The sequence below is a fragment of the Heterocephalus glaber genome, unplaced genomic scaffold (genome assembly GCF_053883595.1).
Source record: "Heterocephalus glaber isolate CG9 unplaced genomic scaffold, H.glaber_assembly_v1.0 deba00000621, whole genome shotgun sequence".
Classification (NCBI taxonomy): Eukaryota; Metazoa; Chordata; class Mammalia; order Rodentia; family Bathyergidae; genus Heterocephalus; species Heterocephalus glaber.
In genome coordinates, this window is record NW_028258153.1 from 4177042 (window position 1) to 4191478 (window position 14437).

Genomic DNA, 14437 nt, shown 5'->3' on the forward strand with positions numbered 1-14437 from the left:
TGGAATTGGATAGCGATATGGTGAGAATACTTACTATTGTATGACTTCCAATCTATGGCAGAGAAAATTCACCATTATGACAGAATGACAGTTAGTGGTACAGGGGCCAGAGATTTAGCTCAGTGGTTCTGTCACCTGCCTCACAAGTGCAAGGACCCGAGTTCGATCCTCGCTACCAAAAAAAAAAGGTTCTGAGAGTTAGTGGTACAGAGCCATGTCTCAAGAGCTCTTGATATAAAACTAATTTTTATTCTGCTACTTTCTAGGTAATTTCTTATGTAAGATCTTCCACCAAGTATAAAAGGCTGGGAATATCTTTTGTCATTGATGAAATAACTGAAGCCTTGGATTTTAAAATTATTTTTTTAGAATATGCACTAAGTCCAGGTAAAACCCAAACCTAATTCTAATGGGGGACAAGACTTAGTGGGAGAAAATATGTCAGCACCTGTATGTTGGAAACTAAATGCAACTCAGAAGAAGAAAAAGGCTGACTTGGCATGGTTAAATAATTTTTTAAACTCTCTAGAATACAATGATGATATTTAATTAAAATTCATGTTTTATTTCAAAAGAGCTTTTAATTATATTTCTTCTTATTGAAAAACATGCCCTTTATGACATTTATGCCTGATATGAAACATTTATTCTTCCATTTATCTCTTTTTTAAAACTTTTGTCAAAAATTTAACCTTCCATTCAACAGAGCCAAGAGCATTTAAGAGGAGGTATAGACTTGTGTCAGGAAGGACCCACTGTCTTCTCAAACTGAAGGTGGGAGTGGCTCATGTTGCCAGGGTGCCAAGGAAGAGCATTTCTTCCTTTCTTGACCGAAAATTAAAATGTAAAATCTCTGGGTGGTTGTCAGTGGTCTCAGAAGGCCTCGACACCTTAGAGGCTGGCATGTCACATGACTTGTGAAAGCCATTTCTGAGGCTCTTGTCCAATACAAACACAGGGAATATAGGAGGGCGTGGTCATTTTTAGGAGTTTAGCCAACTGAAGTTCAAGAACATGGGCAAATGGCATCTCTTACTGTTTTCAGTGGGGACTCCATGGGCAACCCATTGGCAGCCACTCTCTTTGTCCTCCTCTTAGAATTCTCCCTTTCCTTTGTTAATTTCAAGGACTCAACTGATGCTGTTGGGATGCAGCACTGAGCGTCTGAATACTGCAAGTTGTTGGACCACTGGCAATTTGCCATCTTCTCCATCCATCTAGACTCTCATATAACCATCCATAACCCAGACTGTTCCTTGCACTAATTAAGCCATTTGGTTGCTAGAGGGCTTTGTTTTGCTTTGTTTTTAGTAGTCATTTCATCCTGTGGCATTCTGCCATGGAAGAATAAGAAGCTAGGTGCTGCCTATTGAGTGAATCATTCTGTGTATCAGGTTAACATGTGTGAAATGAAAAGAAAAAGGGGAACCCACGTCCATTTTTGCCATCTTTACAATGAATATTGATCCCTGCACATTAATACAGCTGGAGCAATTATGGTCAATCATGGAAATGGCCAAATAAATTGACTGCTCTTTCTTCCAGTTTCCCAGCTGTGTAACCAGCTGCAGAGCCAAAGCCCAGGATAAATCCTGTTTATGGAGTTCTAAAGCATTTTGATCATGAAAACACTTGTGAAAGCTTAAGATTGCTTGAGGAAGGGCCCGGGGATTTAGCTCAGTGGTTCCACTGCCTGCCTCACAAGTGTAAGGTCCTGAGTTCGTTCCCTGGTACCAAAAAAAAAAAAAAAAAAAAAAAAGATTCCTTGAGGGTTCAATAGCATTTGAGCACCTTCAAGAATGTCTAAATTCATAGAGAAAGTAACTATCCAGTTCACTAGGATCCTGACCCAATGACATGGCTATTATATAATGTACGGAAAGGTCCTGTCAAACTTAAAAGAACTGAAAAATATTCCAAATCTAAAAAGCATTTGAACACTAGTATTGTCAACCCCAATCCTGTCTTCAGGTGGTATTTTAAAAATAAATAAAAATCAAAAGATATGTTTTAATTCATTTGCTTATAGTAAACTTAGTTTAAAAACAGCATTAGTTTCTAAATGGAGGCAAGAAACTGAGACACACACAAACATTCATGTATTAAGAAACAGAAATGTTACATGTGTTATTGTTAATTATGGCATGGATGTTACTGGGCTACATTTAAAATCATAAAGGAGACTCTTACCCCAGAAGAGTTTTGTTATTACCTAAATAAATGTGTTAGTTTAACATTGGTTCTACATGAACAATGGTTTTACATTTTCTGAGTCATTTTTTCCCCTTGCAAAAAAAAAGGAAAGTATAAAAATAGTCTAATGGCAAGAGACTCTGACCTTTCTTATGCTTTCCATCTGCACTATATTCATCAAGCCATAGGGTTTGGAATATGCAGCCTTTTATGCAATTTAAGTAAGAGAACAGAGGGAAGGAAGCATTAATAAGCCTTCCCTTAGGGGACTCAAACAGCTTCTAGTACCATCCTAGGAATCTGGGTCAGTGAAAGACCAAAGGCTGACAACTTACCTTTGGACAAGGGCAAACTTGGTTTGAAAGTGAGTCAGTTTGCTTGTCTTACCCTGTGGAATTCTTAATCTCTCAGGTTGTTACAGTTTGAAAGGGATGCCTCGGATTTCCTGCACAATGTTCAAATTGTCTCCCTCTCTGTCCCAGGGGAAACATCAGAGCTTTTGAATTAACTCTGGCTTCAGTGGACTTTCAAAATAGGGAAGGGGAGTAAAGATCTATTAGCAAAACAACTGGACTGGGACTTTAGTGAATTTTTTTTACCAAAACTTTTGAAAATTCATGGAACACATGGACTAATAATAGACAGGATATTGGCAATCAGAAATGCTCTGCAAATCAGAACCCTCCTTGAAAATAGTAATAATGTAAATTGATTTCTAAATGCTGCCACAGTGATCACAAAATACTTGGAATTATGACACCTGAAGAAGTTATATAAGAGATTCTTCAGAAAAAATATTTATATTACCATGTTTTAAAACTGAATTTCTTTGTTGTACATTTATGAATGACTTCCTTTTTAAAGTACTTGGACTTAGATATACAAAGCATAAATATCTACATTTATTTTTTGATTAAATGTAATTGTAGTTGTCTATCATTCATATTTTCAATGAGTTAACACTTAAGTGTGGTCTTTGCTACAAAAACTGAAAAGAATTTTCTTCCTTCAGCTAATTCTATCATTAGTCCTTGACTATTAGTGTTAATGAAATGAAATAATGTGAGACTAATCCAAAGATGATAGGTAATCCAAAAGGCATGACCTAAAAATGATTTGTATTTGTTTTTGGATGTGGTTATATCTGACTTTACTGGCGTTCTCATTACTTCTGATAGTATAATTAAGTCATAGTAAAATAATATCTCAGAATGAGAATTATAATGTCTCAGAATCTGTTTATTTGGAATGTAATGCATTATATTAATAGATAGTTTATACCATCTACCCATCTCATCACTTTAGACTCAATCTCTCCATTCCATCGCTCTATACCTTTGCTGTTTATTTAAATCTTAAATCGCCAGCATTAATCATTCTGCTCTAGCTTGCTAAATATGCACAGCTACTTAATAAATACTTATCCCAATCAGGCACCCAACTAGATTTGAATGAACTAAAATAAGCAGAACACAAGGGTTCTGCCTGCAAGACTTTACACCTGAACCAAAATTTGACATGAGAACTCCAGAGTCCATTACTCTGGGTGGTTACCATCTGTGATGTCACATGAGTCCTCTCACTTCTTTGGATCTCATATTCCTCATCAGCAAAATGAGTCACTTCAATCAGATTAATACTTTACCGTGGGTACTTCAGCTTCTGCAGAATTGCCTTAGACTGCAAGACAGTTTCAGAGAAGAAAGGATGCAGAGAGTGAGGATAAATAGGCAGGGTTCCAGATCCTTTTACACAACACTTTGGTTAATGTGTTGATGTCCTGAGTAACATTCTGTCTGGGGAGGAAAAGAAATGGGAAAGAAGACTACATAAACTCTTTCATTCTAACATAGTTTATGTTCCCATTAATAAGAACACCCATGAAACCTGTGAGAGAGTGATTAAAGCTACATAGAGTAAGTTATATATACATCTCATAACAGTTATGATTAGAAATTCAAGGTTGAGCAATGTCAAACATCATAGAACAAATTAGGGTTATGAAAATTTGGTTAAACTGCAACTTTGGAAGCTTTTATAATAGACAAATGCATGGATACATAGATCAGAGAGAGAATTTTTGTAATGAAAAATTTAAAAATAAGAACATTAAGATAAAATCAAAGACATCCTTTTCATTTTTAAATAAGTACTAAATACAACAATTGATTTTCATGGATCTTTGCTTGCGACAATGTGGGTCCCTACTTTCAGTGGTGCTCTGGAGTACAGACAAGGCCAGGAGATAGTTCCAGAGAGCAAGAGGCTCCTGCCCCCTCCTCTTGGAGCCCACAGGTGTCCACACATTCCAGGATGCTTAAATTTGATAATAAAATTATATGACTATTGACCTTGTTGAATCATCCCCTCCCTCTCGAAGGAGATTTTTCCATCTTTTTGAAAGCTGCGTGAAATATAAACTGAACAGAGATACTTTGAAAGTCCATTTCCACCTCTTTATATACATTGCCACAAATGCTTCCAGCCCTTTCATAAGGATCCATTTCCATATCTTTACCAACATATTTTAGAACTTGAGTAAGAAATGATTCAAGGTTTAAGCAACAGCCTCATTTTTGTACCTAAATCCTTCCGTTTCTCTTCCTCATCACAGAATGATCACAAGGTCTTCTGATAGAATATGAGAGCAAAAATCAAGCTGCTTGGCAATCACTTGATTCAATATGTTTGAATCACTCAATAACCAAATGTTTTACAGATGCTTCATCTAAAAACATATACATGTGCATGCTGGGGAGGAAGGATGAGAAAGATTGCAAAACAAGTCAAATCTGGAAGAGAAGTTTTCATTGGGGGATTTGGGAAGGATACTTCCTCCTTCTCTACCAGTGCATTTTTTATTGAAGCCTTAAGTTCTCTTTTCAATTTCTGGAACTGGCTTCTTTTGGGGGGGGGGGTCCCACCACCAAAAAAAATTGAAGGATGCTTTCCTTATGCAGCGATCACTGATTAAGCAGGGGTGGAAATAAAAACAAAACAAAGCAAAAAAGACATGATGGTGCTCTTTTCATTATAAAAGAAGCCCATAGAGATATCTCTCTTTCCTAATTATGGAAGTGCTTCCTTTCTCACATTTTAGGCCATTTTTATATAATATTCTACCAAGTGTGTATATACGGAATAAATAAAATGGAGAGAGAGAGAGAGAGATAAGTTGTTCATTGGGAAAAGAAGATGTTTAAAAATAAAACTTTAAGTAAAGTTAGTAGCTTTATAAATCCACCTATTAGAGCCCCATGATACCTCTAGTCCCACTTCCCTAGCATGGCTATGCCAGTTCCTTTGTGATCTGGATTCTTCTTACCTGTCCAATCTTAGCTCCATACCAGGCCCCCTTTCAGGTACCTCCTTCATCTTTGCTAACTATGGTCATTTCTGGATGGCAAATTTCTTAGAATCAATTCTTGGCCTGAAAAAACTGGGTTTCTTCTATCTGGATAGCCTGTCCCAAGTTCCCTCTCCAGTCTTGTTTAGTTTCACTAAGGATTCCTCTGAAGAAGTTTTCTTTCCCTCCTCTGAGCCTCCTACTTCATCCCCAATTAAGATATTGCTGTATGTACCCTATTATGATTATACAGCTAGTAGCTCTAACCTTTGTACAGTTCACATAGTCAAATAACACTAATTTAAAAACAGCTTTCTATGACTCACCTTAATATCTGCCGCATGTTCCCATTTCCACCCAAGAATAAAAAATGTCTTCTCTTCAGTTCTAGGTAAAACCATAAATAATGTTTATTTTCTTATTCAGTGTCATAATCTCACCCAGTGATCTACTCAATTCAAGTCTATGTCCCTCCGCAGCCCTAGGAATTGTCTAAATTTGTAGGAGAATTTGCAGTAATAATCCAATTAGAATAGCTAACTCCTTACAGACCCTGTTAAAAGCTTTTACATATTTGTTCAGTCCTCTCGGTGGCTAAAGGGAAAGTGCTGTTATTTGCACAGTTAATAGGAGGCTCCATCTGAATTTGAACCTGGGCACTTTAAGTCCAGAGTATGTGCTCTCTTGACTTTCCTATGTGATCTCCAAGAATCTGGATTCTGCAACTCATTGAACAGGAATCTTTCCTTCCTTGTGAGTCAGTATCAGTCATCTCAATAGAAGAAATAATGAGAAAGAAGATAAAAAGCCAGGCGTGGTGGTGCACATCTGTATTTGCAGCACCTGGGAGGCTGAGGCAGGAGGATTCCAGTGAGTTTGAGGATAGCCCGAGCTACATAGTGAGTTCAAGGCTGGTCTGATCTACATGGTGAGACCCTGTTTAAAAAAAAAGAGAGAGAGACGTTTTAAAGAAAAAGCCAAATATTGCTATGAGAAAAGAACATAATCCCTCTTCCTGCTCCAAAACTCATGGATCTCTACTGAGAAGTGTGTACATTTCATAGAGAAAGGCTAACCGTTACCTACAGGTTCCTGCTTGCTGGAAGGACACAGGGTATACATTTATGTATGCTTAATTTTTGGAAGGGATTATCATCAGTTACGTAATTACTTAGGCATGGGAGACTGGAGAAGCCACAGCAGAGGTGGAGAGGTGGTGCTGATGCAGAGGCCTGGGGAGGGGGGAGGGGATGCTGGAGGACCAGCCAGGTAGAGAGAGACAGCTGGAGAAATCAGACTGGCTGATGGCTGCAGCTGCTGCTGGAAGTCCTGGCAAGTGAGGGGGTTTCTACTGGCTGGTGACTTCAACATTATCTTGTATATGACCTTGAGCAATCGTCCAGGTGTTTATTTTTTTCTTTGCTAAATATAAGGTTATGTTCTGAATCTTCATTGGAGTCTTCATGGGATTCCCTGGTCTGTGCTGCCTTGAGCTTCTGGTGCCCACCTCCTTTGCAGGTGTGGGCCAGAGCTGTTGCTGAGCATTTTCCCCATTCTCTCCCAGGAAAATGTACAGTGGATTATTAGAAAAATGCCAATTCCTAAGTTTGATAACCCTGTATTATGGCTAATTCAATAGAGCACAGCTGGTAATAGTACCTATAGCTTTGGACTGAATGAATTGTTATGAAACTCTAAGATATGCAGGAATGTGTTGGCATAGAAAGCCAGGAGAAGTTTGGTTGGAGAAGAAAAATCCTCCTGTATGCTTCAATAACTACAATCTGGCAGAATAAATAAGACAGATCTATAAATAACCATTAAATAAAATGCACTAGTAGAGGTTACTAGAGAGAAAAATTCCTCTCCCAGAGGATCCAAAGGCCTTGAAAAATTCATAAAATTTTGTAAAAGAAATATGAGGGATTAAGGGAACGTCAAAACACAGAAATACTTGCTTGTAAAGTTGAAGTTGTTATTTTTAAATTTTAATATTAGTGGCATTGTGTTACATGTTACTATCAGTACCAAGCAGGGAGCAATTTTTCAGCAGTGATCTCTGACTGCACATATGTGAGATCAGCTGTGTGTAGAGGTGACTTTGTTTCTCTTGTCATCTGAATTAGATTTTTGACAATGGTGGCTCTGTTTGCAGTTGAATTTTCACTAAAGGTTAAAAATTTGATTACTACAAATGAAATCTTTTAAAAAGTCATGATAGAATGTAGAATCAGATAGAATGTAGAATCAGAATGAAAACACACCATTTATATAGCAAGTAACCTGCAGGTTAAAGACAGAAGAAATTGCCAAAACACTTAGAGAAGATCATAGAATGTTCAAAGATAGGAAAAGTTAATATAAACTGACCTTAAATTTTGAAAACTTAAAAATCCTGAACATCTGTCAGTATAGTCTTGCTGGCTTTGCAACTTTATATAATCTCCAAATATAGGCATTGAATTAAGAACAAAAAATTCTAAGACAGCAAGAGTTCACCAAACAGAAACACAGACTATACATCTTAGACTTTTTTATATTTCCTGAAATTATCTTATTCTTGAAAATGATAACAACATGGAAATGGAGGGCATGAATTAAGAGAAAAATGCTATTTTGAAGTTATAATGATAAGGCAAAATTATTCAACAGATATTAACATAATAAGTATGAGATATGATCAGACTCAAACTTTGAAATGTGGAAGAAAATAGGTTATGTAATTGTAGAGATATTTACTATTACGATTAATTCATTAAAATGGGTATTTGATCATTTCTCAGAAAAATTGTTAAACTGGTGGTTCATTTTATAATTGAAAACAAATTCTATCATTAGTGAAAAAATAATTTTAAAAAAGCATAAGAAGTGTCCTAACCAAAATATAAGTGGTGGCAAGAAATATTCCAAGAATATTGCTCATTTGTCATCATTTGCTTTGATATTCCAGAATTGTTTCACACTAAATTACTGAGTTTTTTCTAACTACAATGCCTTTTATTATGTGTCATATTAGTTAGAAATATCTATTAATAATCAAATCTAAGTAATTTTGATTTCTTTTATGGAAGGCTGCTATAAAGGCAAATTATTAAAATGAAAATAATTATCCATGCTTGATTTATCATATGTAGGGAAGAGCTTTATTAATCTTTATTTTCTAAGGGTACTAGGCAAATTCTCAAATTCAAATTTTAAAAATCCAGGCTTCCACAGCAACTGAGAACATCCATTGGAATAGCAGAGAGAATTTATAATGTCACTAATAGTTAGCTAATGACCTAAGACCCAAAATGCAATTCAGCATCATTGAATTTAATACAATTATAGTCAGTTCTCCATTACCCACTCAAATGAAGGAGAACCAAAATATGGATAATCCAAAAACTCATACATACAGGTATAGTGTATGGTAATTAGGATCATTTTTCCCCTCATCGTTTCTGAGCTCATGTATTATAGTTTGTGAAGAATAGTATTTATATTAATGTGTATCTACCCAAAAACTAAGATTTGGTAGCAAGAAGACATTTTTTCCCCATATAGACTGTAAGTACTTCCAATTTGGCGAAAACTTAAAACAAAACAACAGTAAAACTTGACATACTGAGTAACATTAAAATCTACTTTGCATAGTAAGCTTTTCCTGGTAATTGGCATGAAAAGAGTATTTATAGGAATAAAATTACTTTTTAGATATATTAAACTCTATGTAAGCCTATTGTTTGAGAAAACAATGCTTTAATCTAGATTCAAATATTCATAGCTTTGCTGCTTTTCTTTTCTTAAGACATTAATGTAACGGAGAAGTAAATTGTGAACTTAATGAATTCCTTCCTATTGTACCTTCAGGGCAAAAACAATATACAAGACTCTAGATGATTATTCCAAATTTTTAGAAGCAATTTCCAGAAAATTCTATTTTCATTTCTAAAATAATGATTCCTCTTTTGGGAGACTGACTCTATCCTTTCACAGAATAATTAAATGGGATATTTTTTAAAGTTTCTGCTAGTGTATCTTCATGTCTTGCCTCCACAATCCCAGAAATATCAAGGCCCATAAAAACATATTTATAAGCATTTTTCTAAACCAATGCATCGAGCCAGTCTGTATTTTAGCATGGCCAGAGAAATTATGATCAGAGAGCTGGACCCTGATACTAAGGACATCAAGAAAGCTGGTTAAAATAGCCATTTCTGAGCTCCTCCAAAGCTACTATTTTTACATAAAAGACTGAAGATAGCAGGCAACTATAATGTGATATTATTCTTAGCACATGGAGGTAACTTTAAGGAAGAACTTTGGAAGAACTACATTTCCTTCATTTCTTCAGCTTCTCTTTTATCTCTTCTTAAGATATTCTCTGCCTGACCTTCCCCACAAGAGAGAAGTCAGGCCACCGTCACTAGGAAATTAGGGCAGGGTCACAGAGGACCATCTAAAGACTTGCTTTAGACAAAGCTCTTTTTATAGCTGACTAAAAGCCACAGACCATTGAAAATGGACCGTAGGCAAGACCACTCAAATCTACACTGCTTGAAGAGAAGTATTTTAGGTGCCCTTCCTTTCTCAATGAGCTCTCTCAAGGTTTGGACCTCATAGCGCTACAACACCTTTCCATACACCATTTTGGGTCTCTTCTATTTCATAACGCCTATATACTCAAGAATGATGTTGAATCATTACTGAAAACTCTATTGAGTACCTTAGACTCTGTAGCACTGCATCTATAATTATCAAACTTTTGACAGCATATCTGTCAACTAGGATACAAGAAAGGCCTTTGGTACTTTCCCTTTCTTTCCAAAAATATAAAGATCTTAGAAATTCAGACTCTGCTTAATAAACTTCTTAATAATGAGGGATATGTGGTCTAGATATCTAAAATATTTCTACCCTTGTAGATGTCTCAGTGGAAAGATAATAGTAGATTTCTATGCAGCAGCAAGTTTTCCCTAAAATCTCAAAGGTGAAATCATTTAATCATACATTTTCTCTGACTATATTCTAGAGATGATAGAACTCTAGTGGAGCCTTTCTGCCAGAGCAGTTAGCAAGTATTTGTTAGTACAGGAAATACATTGTAGTTAAGGAATTAGATTTTCTTTTTCAGTGTACATGAAGGTCAGAATCACATGTGAAGGGCTGCTTACATCTGGAAGCTCTGCAATTTTGGATGTTTTCATGTCTCTGTGTGCTTTGATTTTCTTCTCTATACAGCATGGGTAATAACAGCACCTTCTTCATGACATTTGATCTACAATTAGGTCAGTTTGTGTTTTTCCTTTCGTGAATGTCAGCCCTTAATAACTGCTTTCTCCAACTTATCAGTACATACACATCTAGCTTTTCCTATTTCTCTTCCTTTGAAATTCATTTTGAACTAAAAGTACACTTAGCTCTTTAATTGAGATTTACATTATTTATAACTTGCATAAATTATTTCTTCTTCCAAAGATATTTACATTTAAAGACATATTTAAATTGTCAGTTGATTTTTTAAAAAAACCTGGGTTTTGGAATTAGGCCAGCAGACCTTGCTCCTGTGTTTGCTAATTGTATGGTCTTAGGCAAGTGACTTAGTTTCCTTCTCTGAGCCTTAGATACTTAGATAATCTGATAAATGAAGATAATACTTATCTCATTGACTATCATGAGAAAATTAACTGGAACCTATTAAATAAAGATATTTTAGTCAGTACACTTTCAGTTGCAAAAGAAAATCTAATACATAGTGTTATAGGCAAAGAAAGGGATTTATTGGTTCACTTAACTGAAAAGTCCAAGAAAGAACTGATTTCAGGGATGCTTGGAGCCAGCTGCTTAAATAACGTCCCCCAAAATTAGCTTTTTCCCACTTTCCAACTCTACGTCCTTCTGATTTGGCTCTATTCTTGGGTGGCCTCTCCTTAGAATCTGCCTGCAAGGGCAGCAGGCATGCAAGCTCACAGCTTCAAGCTCCAGGAGGCAGGTGCCTCCTTTCCCCAAAGGTGTGGCCCACACATACATCCCCAACGGATCTAACTAACCATACCTGGCTTCTCCGCCCATTCTTGCCTGGGCTCATAGAGAAGGGAATGAGTTTAGCTGGCTTGAGGTACAGAGGAGTTCCTCAAAAAAAGGAGTATTTTAAAATATTTTTATTCAAACAGTGGGTAACACACGGGCTGGAAAAATATTATAGACCTTCTTCACTACTAAATAGTAGTTTTCTGTTAGGAGCAGCTAATTGAAACAAACCAGGGGCACAATTTTCAAGGATATAGGCCTTTTTAAATCAAATTGGAAACGAGTTTCTTTCAATTTCTTAATAATTGGAATTCTAGAAACTACTACATACATATGTGTACATACTCACGTGTACTCACATATCATATATAATTCAATGTATTGTGTGATATATGTTAACACATATGGTACGGAGCAAATATATGAGAACTCTATGTGATGCACTGTATACTTCTTAACTCATTCTTTTTTTTACGAAAGAAGCTGCCTTTGTAAGTTAGTATTGAGAATCGTAATAGTGGATGGTAATGTGGAGGGAAAGTTTTACTGGCTAATTTTACATCTGGCACTACTGATTTATTGGAACAAATACAAAATTCATATGAATGTGGTTAATATTGGGTATTGCACTTGGTAAAGCATTTTGTACATTTAATGCCCCCTTTAAAATGCGTATCTGGGCATGTCGCTCTCAAAGTAGCACCAAGGGCTTTATAAATGTTATAGCACCACTGTACATAGCTGCCAAACGAGGATATTGAAATTTAACTACAATACAGCTGGCCACAGATCTGGAAGCTGTGAGAAAAGGAGGGGGAGGGGAGGAACAACACCAGGTCCGGCATCTATACTGGAGGAGGGGTCAGACAGAAACGTGTTCAGAGGGGCTGGTCTGAGCATCTGTGATTGTTCCTTGAGCTTTTGTCTGTACCACAGTGCACATTAAAACACACAGCCTTTCTCTAGGGCCTGTCCTGGAAACTTGAGATCACAAAGCTAAAGAAGGCCAGAAGGTTCTCATTAGAAAATCATTCCTCAACTACAGAGAAAACAAAAGACCCCTGATCTTCCCATGGAGGGTTCTTCCTATGGCCCAAGTGGTTGGCACCTAATGGGGACTGCTACAAATTTAACAGTGTCTGACATGGAAACAGGTTTTTTCATTATGACAACATGATTTACACAGAAACATTTGCTATCAATAGATCAGTAAGGCAACTGCTTGCAAGCCAGTCTTCTTACTTTCAATAATATTATTTCTGTTTTAAATCTTTTTGAAAAAAAAACAACAAAACTGTTTGATTCTGTGAAATTTGACCCGGGAATGTGGTTCTGTTGCTATTAGATTACAGATACATTGTTTCAGGGTTTTCTCTATATATGCACACGTAGATTTCTTAGAAAGGAGAAAACTGTTAGTTGTCCCCTCGCAATGTGAACGCAGAGAAATTGCCCTTGGCCCCTAACAAACTGCAGCTGAGTCTGGTAATGAGCAGGCTGAACTTTATTTGTTCTGCTATGGCAGCATCAGGGACCCCTTAGGTCCCTGGAGAAATCCTATCCTGCCCTCAGCAGTTTCTTATCCTGGTACTTCTTGTATGTGGTCCTCTTTGATCCTCTGAGGCCCAAATTCAAAGGGAAGGGGAAAGCAGGGAAGGCAAACAGTTCCTGGGAGAGTGTGAGGCTTTGGGGAAGCTGGGGGAATGGTGGAGCCCAAACTCCAGTGAAAGCAGCCTCCGGGTTTGGCCAGAGATGACCCCGATAGCTGACAGGAACTTCTCTACAATCTAAATTTTCTCAAGATCTGGCTTGGAGGCAAAGTTGAGGCATTAACTTACTCCCCAAACAGATAAGCCTTTCATTATAGCGCTTTCCTGGAAAGCAAGTTTGACAAGTTTGATATTTATACCAGGATCGGGACGTTCACTGGCAAGTCCAAAAGCATAGTCCATTACTTCAGGCAGCAGCAAGCGGAAGGATGTTGAGCTGCGTTTTCACATGAATGATGAAAACACTTCAGAAAGCCCACGAGCTTTTTCCAAGAAAGGCTGAGTTTAGGGAGGCAATACTTGGGTTACAGCAGATACAATTAATTGTGCAAAACTGCAAAATAGGAAAATATTTAGTACTTGGGATTTCCTATTTTATACTATATTTATCTCAGTCTGATTTATGTTTACTGAAAAACTAGAAATCAAGAGCCAATGACATTTTATATACAAGTATGCACAGTACATACACGTGAATATCGCACACACTGAAAATTATCATTACCATTGTCATAGTCTTCCTCTCTCTATGTAAAGGATAAAACGTATTAATTATCTATACCTTTAAAATTTTATCAATATCCTCTCTACTTATTGGGATTATTTCCCAATTTCAAGTTCACACCTTCAAAGACAGAAGAGAATGAGTATGTTCCCTGAGAGACTTAAGAGGCAGAAGCTCAAGAGGTCAGGACAAGCAGAATTTTTCTCCGGAATCTTATTTTAGTCAGGCAAAACCCAGTCAAATGTTGTACTCTATTCTGTAATATTCAGGTCTTAATATAAAAATGTACATTTCCTTTGTAATTGTTCAAGCCCATTAGATGTTGCAGAAAATTGTGCCATATACAAATCCCGTGGACTAACATGGCTCCCTGGAATATCACTAAGTAATTCTGAGGTGATTCTGAATGAACACATGATCCAGATTTAGAAACAATGGGTTATTTGGGGGGTTAATATTCTCTGAAGTCTCCTAGGTCTGTGATTTTTGGTGATGGGCAGTTAAACTGGCATGTGAATCGTTTAAAGGCACAATTGGCCTATTTTTGTCAGTAGCACATTAACAAAAAGGCAGAGAACCTGGGACCTTTTCAATTCTAAAAATTCAGTAGGG